Genomic DNA, 8,731 nt, shown 5'->3' with positions numbered 1-8,731 from the left:
ATGCCCTTGGGTGCTGTGTGGTACTCCTAGTTGTGGAGATGCCTATTTGTTAGGTTGTTCCTTTAATAAAAGAAAATTCATATACAAGGCCACAGAGGATCTATTGTCAATTAGAAGCATCAATACTGTTAAAATAAAAATTTTAAAAAGTAATGTAAAGAGTAGATATGAAGGAAAGTGCATATTGATATTAATACAGGCCCATTTTCCTTCTCATATATGAAATTTTATTTGCATAAAACTTGATGTGACTTATAATTGGTATTACTTTTCACTATAGTTTTAGAAAATTTAAGAAAATCTTGAGGGGGAGAGGGAGCAATTTGTTCTTGTGGCTGAGTCATTTTCAGTCATCTCCAAATCTTTGAACCCCATGTGGGATACTTTTCAAAAAGATTAGTATCTTTGTTTGCAATTTCCTTCTTCAGTTCATTTTTATAGTTAAGGAAATTGAGACAAACAGACTTAAGTGACTTGCCCAGAATCACTTAGTTAATAATTAACTGAAGTCGGATTTGATCTCAGGAAGATATCTTACTGACTCTAAGCCTGATACTCTATCCATCGCACCACTTGGTGAGGGCCAGCTTATATTTAATCTAATACAAGGATGATTAAGAATAAAATTAATATTCAGTTCCATAAAGTGGTTTAGACTCCACTTACCTGGAGGCAGAGACTAAATGACCTATGAAGTTCCATTTTTATCAAAGATCAAGAAGAACCAATTTTATAAAATGAAATGATAAATTTTAGAAAGACTTAGGAGAGAAATCATTATTTCTTTCCTACATTAATAGCCAATTATTGAATTAGAATTAAGGTTTTTTTCCCCTTCCTTTTTCTCATTTAGAAATCAACCTCTATAGAATATTCGGACAGCCTTTGAAATGCAGGGAAGATAATGAGATGAAATATTAGGCGAGACAGCACCCAAATGGGAAAGTTAAAATCTGATTGAAAGGTTAAAAAAAATTAGTTTAAATGAATTGGTAGATTCTGGCCTGTTGTGTTTTAGTCAGACAGGTCTGGGTAAATGAAAATTCTCCCTTTAGTCTGTATTGCCCTAGACTGAGGTGGTCTGGGAAATGATAAGTGTCTTAGTCCAAGACTGAGTGATCAGAGTCATATATCCCAGACTCTCATTGGAATTAATCCACTTCTCATTATAATCTTCATTCTCTCCTTAATTATTAACCAATCAGAGTTGATTTCCACCCTCAGAAACACCCACTCTTTCAAGGATATATAAGTATTGATGGTTTCCACAAAGGTTGTTTGGTTTAGGAAAGATGACCAAATGACCAAGCTTTTATTAATTACATGCTAGTGTGACTAACAAAATGATTAATTACTCATAAATTGTATCTCTCAAACTTTTTTATCATACTCAGAAAAAAGAATTTTTCAATCCAGCTCTTTTATCACAGATCATGATTGTGTAGGACTTCCATGGGTGCTGTGAATTAGTGGGGATGTGGGGGGCATTGATTACATTTCCAAATTTCCAAATACAGGTCATGTCATTGAATTGTAGATTGAGTACTGAAAATACCTTTGAACATCCATTAAATAGAGATCCAGGTAAGAGTAGGGACTGGCCCAAAGTGAAATAGTTAGTAAATGGCAAAATCCAGATTCGGATGCAGGTTCCCTGACTCCAAAGGCAGCACTCTGGTGTATAATGCATTAGCCCCTTACCTGGCCAGTGATGAATTATTATCTCCCTCCTGTCTCCAATCCCTCATCCCAGCCTCTTTGAAATTGATTAGATGCTCATCCAGAAAAGTACATGTTCCTGAAAATGAACTCATCTGCACATGAGTGCAAATACTAATTATGCCCCCATTCATGGGCTCCTCACTTGCACCCTCTCATGAGAATATATACATTTATGCCAGTAATAACTACTATCGCCTCATTTCTGTGATGCCTTTGAAGCCAAAGGATTCATTCCATTCCCTCCCCCGGACTCTTTTCAAACGCAAGCATACAGGTATCAATCACTCCTCCAGACCCTGCTGTACAGTAGTCTTTGTAGGGATACAGGGGAGCCTAAAGGACAGAAGACATCTGTCTTGACTATAAAAAGCAGCACTACACAACCATTTGGGACTGGAAATAAGAACAGTGTCTCAAAGCCAGCCCATGATAAAATACACATTAACCTTGCTTATACATAGCTACTTTAAGCCCTGGTCATAATTTCCTCATGAAGCCTGGGGACAGCATCACTTCATTTCATTTCTCTATGCTCCTTTGCTTATAGACACAGATCACTCTCAAAGTAGGCAGGAGGGTAAAAGAATAAAGGTCATGGGAAAGACCCCAGGTCCTTGGCCACAGTCTAGGGGTCTAGCCCAGAAACTGCTGGGTCAGCCTCCATTCTACAGGGCCATACCATGAATTATTAAGTCTCCTCTCCTAAACTCTCCTTCCCAGTATAGACATATAAATGGGGTCCTGGAAGAAATATCTCAACAATCGTACTCTGAATTAACCAGAGCAGCAAGGCAGCATAATAAATAGAGCACTGGGATTGGAGTTAGGAAAACCTGAATCCAAATTCTGCTTCACACATTTACTGACTATTCCCCCCCTGACCAAATCACTTTATCTCCTTGCCTCATCTATAAAATGGGGCCAGGGGATGGAATTGGTGCGTTTTAAAGTCATTCCAACTCTAAATCTATGATCCTACTGGGGAGTACTGCTATCCCTGGGCTGCACAAACTGACTCACACATTGGGAAGAGAAAAGTTGGACCCAACACTCCTCAAAAGGAAGATGTCAATTGGTAGGAAGGTACTGTCACATAAAGCTATTGCCAACTCATCATACTCTAATGGAAACTGCTAGAGAGGAACCATAGTGCTTTGGATGACTATTCCTACCCACCACTTAGTTAGCTAATTCTATTGACGAAAAAACTGAAGACTAGGAAATGAAATTATTTTCCCAAAATTTTATTACTAGAAAGTTGCAAAGCTAAGAACAGGAAGGAAATTTATTAAGTTCTAGTCCAGTGAGCTTTTCTAGTATGCTTTTGACAGAGAAAGGAGGCTGGGAAGGAGGAAAAAACTACAGAAAAAAAAATTGGAGAATTTTGGAGTCCAAAGATGAAAATTCTAATGCTCATCTATGTACCATGAAGTAAAAGTTAAATTAACATGTATATGCACATATATACATGTTGATACAAATATATATGCTGTATGTTTATATAATTATTTGTTATATTATATTATTATATTTATATTCTGTTATAGATAATAATAATGTAAACATAGAGAGAGATGAATATAAAAAGGATTTCATGTAATCGCAATTTTTTTTTCTTGCTTGGAATTTTTTTCTACTCCAGGAATCTGTCTAGGCAAATTGTAAGTTTTCTAAGAATAAGAGCCATATGTTTTGTTTCCTTTGTATTGTCCCAAGTGTGTAAACTGACATTGTTCATTTAACAAATTGCCAAATGAGTAAAGAACTTTTGTTGCATGCTAACTGCAAAGGGAAAGAATAGGGAAAGACCTAGGAATCTCTATAATTTTATCCCTTCAACTAAAATATATTACACAAATTGAACATTCTCATTGACAATGAGATCTGGAGAGGCAAGTGCTCTTTCTAATTATAAATCAACCAACCTACAAGCATCTATTAAGCACCTACAACTGAAAAAGTACTGTGCTAGGCTCAGGGTAATCAGGGAAAAAGAGAGAGAAAAATAGGGAAACAGAGATTCATAAAGATAGATATCTATATAAGGACATTGTAATAAGGAAATTGAGGGAATGGGAGTAGCAAATGGATAATTGTGGGAATTGAGTGAGCCTCACTGACTCCATCTAGTGATTTTATTGTTTGGCTTTGCATGGCTGAGAAATGGGATCACTTCTATCTGCTATTGAGAGAACTCTTAACCAAGAACTTAGGTTATGCTGACCAGAAATCCTATCAGATCCAAAGAATGAGTTTTCTCATAATTATTCATCTTAAGCAACCAGTGTCTTTCTGAAAACTGACCTCATACAGAGCAATCAGTTATTGTTTCCATGTTCCTTTGATTGTTACAGACACTTGAGGGAAGTCCCTAATTTGGAAAGTCCCTAATATTTCATCCTATTAGAAAATAGATTACCTAATGTATTGTTTCCTTTTGATTAATTAGTCTTATTTGATTAATTGTTTTAATGTATAAAAGTCTCTTCATTTTGTATTCAGGGTCCAGACCTGGCCTGGGGAGATCTGGTCCCAGTTTGCTGGGTAATTGCCATACATTGCTTGATAAATTAATATGTTCAGAAGATGCTTTGTTTTTTTCAATCATTTAATCTTTCACCCACCACAATGGCAAAAAGCAGAGAATTGAAGTTTAGCTGATCAAGACCCTTCCTCAAAATGGAGATTCTAGGACAAATTCATCAATGAGAGAAGGGAAACACAAGATTAATACAATATTTAAAGAAGTAAATTTTACAATATAAATATTGTAATTTTTAATTTATCTAAGTATACTAAGAAATAAACAGATTGGCCTGATTGATCTCAGCTACCACCAGCAAAACGTTAACTGGTAAAATTTAAAGGAAATTCAAAAGACTATGAGGGAAAGAAACAGCAGATCTCATTAGATCTTCTAAATCTTGCTGGATCTTCTAGATCTTACTAGATCTAAAGCTTACAAACAGCTGTATAAATAACTTTGTAAAAATCCTTTGTAAATCTCTTTTAACTCAAGATAATTTCCATTATAGTCTAAGCTTCTAAAATTTAATAAAGTGAATAAAGTGATTTATGATCATTTAGTGAGAAATTATACAGTAGCAAATAAATACTTCAAGGTATTCTGGTACATTAAATTTTGTTTTTATTAAACAATTATTTTACAATTAAGAATTAGAATTTTATTTACAAAGTATGATTGTTATTTTTCAAAGTTATTTGAATAAGATTAGATGATTTTCTCTTAAATGTGTATAAATTTACCTTTATATTCCTTAAGAAAAATTTTGCTATTTAAAACAAACATTATCTTAGATTGAATTTAAACCTAACTAGGAAAAGGGGCTTCGTGCACTACAAGTTTACAGACATTGCCTATGGCCTATGATTCCATGATTCTGAGGACAAGAGTTCCCAGAACATTAGAAATTATCTCCAACCCCTCTCGTTTTCATGATGAGGAAACTAAGACCCAGTGAAAGGTCCCACAACTAGTGAGAAGCAGAAATAGGACTTATACAAGTATTCTGACAGTAACATTCTATCTCAACATACTTCTCTTTTCAAGCTTCTAGAAGTAAATTCTTCCAAATTTGTCTCTCATTCAGAAAGAAACAGGCACAGATAGGTGAATCCTGATCTCTAGGAAAATGATCCTCTTTCTAGGAAAAGAATAACATATTTAATTACACCGAAAACCCAGTGGCTACATGAGTGATGGGCACCTAGGCTCATAAAGCTGCATACAAGAGACCTAGATCATTGTGTCAGTTAATAAGAGATGCTTTGCTGCAGCTAGCTGTCCTTCAGACCTTTCAGTTTCCTGAAGGTTGGAAAGGAGGCTTTACTTAGTCTTACAAGCCCTGTTGGACTTGACTGATCAGAGCTAGACAGGGAATTTATGAACCCAAACAAAGTACTTCATTGGCATGTTGGAATAAATTATTTTATTTGCTAAATTTAGTTATATATGCCCTTTACCAAGTCATTTTACATGCCCTAGAAAACATGCTACTTAAAACAATTGTTTGTAAAAGTAATGATTTTTTTAATAATTACTTTTAAAAGTTCATCTGTTACATTTTAAAGAAGAAAATTCTGGAAAGAGTGACTATTGTACAATATGTGTAATTTTACTTCAAGACTTCTAAAGAGTGATGATTTCATCAAGAAAGTTGATCCCTTGCAATCCCCCTTTCCTTCATAGATGATCTTTATGAATTACTGTGATCAAAAGACTTTATCACCTGATGGCCAGATTCTGCAAAATGAGCTTCTCTATCCTTAGTGAAATGAGTCCTAATAATGATAACTAGAGTTCATGCAATGATTTAAAGTTTGCAAAGTGCTTTACAAATGTTATCTCATCTTATCTTCATGACAACCTTGAAAGTAGATGCTGTTATAATCATTTTGCTAATAAGGAAACTAGGGGAAACAGGATTTAAGTGATGTACCCAGTTAAATGTCTAAGACTGGAATTTGAACTCAGGTCCTTCCTGACTTTAGGCTCAGAATTATATCCATTGCACCATATGGCTGGCTTTTAGATAGCCTGACAATTGGGGCTTTGGATCCATAAGAGCAGTATTAGTAGACTTGTAACATAAAACATAAGAATATTAGTGGTAGACCTGTGGATTATGGAAGCAATTTAGAACTATGTCCATAAATCACTAAGCTATGTTAACCATTTTTAAGTGGTTAAGACCACTTTTAGGCCTATCTATAAAAAACATCAAAGAAAAAATAAAAGAACCTTTATCTTCAAAAATATTTAGAGTAGTTCTCTGTTATATGAAAGAGTTTTAGAACTGATACAGGATTACGTGGGAAAAACCAGAAGAACAATTTATACAATAATATGAATATTATAAATTTATATTCAACTACACATAGAAAGCCATTTCCTGACATTTGCACAAAGTATATTGTATAATAACTGAAAAACTTGAGAAATGTGATCTAAGGAATTCATGGGGATGGAGGAATATGAAGAGTCATTGAGGCCTCTGTCCCCTCTGCTGGGAGTGCAACATGGATATAACTGAAACTCAAGGGAATGAACCATTGGAATTTATTTCTATAAATGCCTGCTCCTTTTTCCGATATTCTTTTCTCAAATATATCATTATCATATATCAAATAACAGCAGGGAGAATGAAACACATGAGCTAAAAGGGACAGATCACCCACTTTGCACCCTAGCAACACACACACACACACACACACACACACACACACACACACACATGTTTTTGAAATAGCTTGCTATATAATGGGAGAAGAAGAGAGGAAGGAGCTGCTATTATTATTGACTTTTAAACTAATCTGTTTGCACAAATAATGGCAAAAATCTCACAAATAATAAGATGCCTCTTAACAGAGGCAATATACCAGACTTGGATTGAAAAGATACAAATTTGAGTCACAATTCTGACACCAAGCAATTCATTTCACCCCATCTGTAGAATGGGAATAATAATATTCTACTATGTACTTTACAAGATTATCACAAGAAAGCATTTGCAGGCCATAAAGTGCTTTATAAAAGTGAATTATTATTATTGTTATTAATTACTAGTTAAGCACAATAACATTTTCAAAACCAAAAGAATTGCAGCAAATGTTTATATTATTACCTTTGTATCAAATTCTATCTCAGAAGCTGACTCTGGTGGTTCTGTCTAAAAATGTTTGAAAACTGACTAGGATCTGATAGTGTGCTGATAAGAAGGAGGAAAAAAATGAGGGACCTTGCCTCAAAGAACCTTTCTTTTTATTAACTCAGTGACCTGAAATCATAGAATCAAGTTTGCATTTTAAAAAAATCGAAAGATGATGTTTTATCGTATTGTTGAATTCGAAACTCAAGGGATATACTGGGATAAATATTATAATTATGTGTTTATGTTGCCCAGACTGATCAGCAGGTTCTGTATCCATTACTGGTCTGATGCTAATGGAAATTATTTCCCCTGGGAACCCTGGAAGGTAATGCTATAACATCCTGTGCTTACTGTTAAATTAACCACATGGAACTGGCATCCAGAGACTGGAGCTGAGTTCCCATGTGTTCCACCTTTATTTCTGTCTCTAGTTTCTGGCACAGGTCAACAATACCATGACCTACAGAAAAGTTGCTTCAAAAACCCTGTGAATCTTCTTTTTAAATGTACAGAATGGAGTAATGGGATAGAAAATACTGAATTTAGTTAACTTAGTTTTAGAGGTTTTTTTAAAGGGGATTTAATCCAATAATACAGCCTTTTAACAATGTGTTTTTTATGACGAATTTTGTTAAGCAATATCATAGCAACAAAAGGACAAAGCCATCATCATCAACATCATCATTATCAATATATGGTTATCACTGATACAGGAAAAAGACTTGTAATTTCATTAGCATCAGAACTCCTAGGTGTGGAAACTCATTCTTTCAATTCATGTAGACATTTTCTTCCCAGCTTATAAACTTAGAGTGTTTCCTAGAATACCAAAAGGTTAATTGACCTTTGTAGAGTCACACAATCAGTTTGGAGAGGAGTAGGGCAAATGCTTATAGTGTGTTAAAGACTCTAATTAAGCTCACTTTCATTAGAGAGAAGGTAAAGCAATCCATGGGATCACCTCTATCTCTCTTATTTCTTTATCTTCCTCTCCCTTCTTCATGGCATATTTCAGTGGAAGGTTCCCTGGCTTAAGGGATCTAGGTCCAGATTCCATCTCTGACACTCTGTTTGACCACGTCTGATCAATTAGTCTTTGTGTGCATCTGTGAAAATGAAAAAATTGGATTAAACTTGGCCTTTGAGATTCTTTTTACCTCTGAATCTAATTCTACATCTTTCCCCTTTCTCATACCTCTCTCATAGACTTATAGAATATTAAAATTTGAAGAAATCTTCAAATTAGAGGAATTCAACTCCCTTATTTTGAAGAGAAAATGATCTGAAGCCCAGAGAAATAAAACTATTTAACCAAATTTACATAGGTAATGAATGGC

Source organism: Antechinus flavipes, chromosome 3, assembly GCF_016432865.1.
Source record: "Antechinus flavipes isolate AdamAnt ecotype Samford, QLD, Australia chromosome 3, AdamAnt_v2, whole genome shotgun sequence".
Lineage (NCBI taxonomy): Eukaryota > Metazoa > Chordata > Mammalia > Dasyuromorphia > Dasyuridae > Antechinus > Antechinus flavipes.
Note: the sequence above shows the minus strand (reverse complement) of the source record.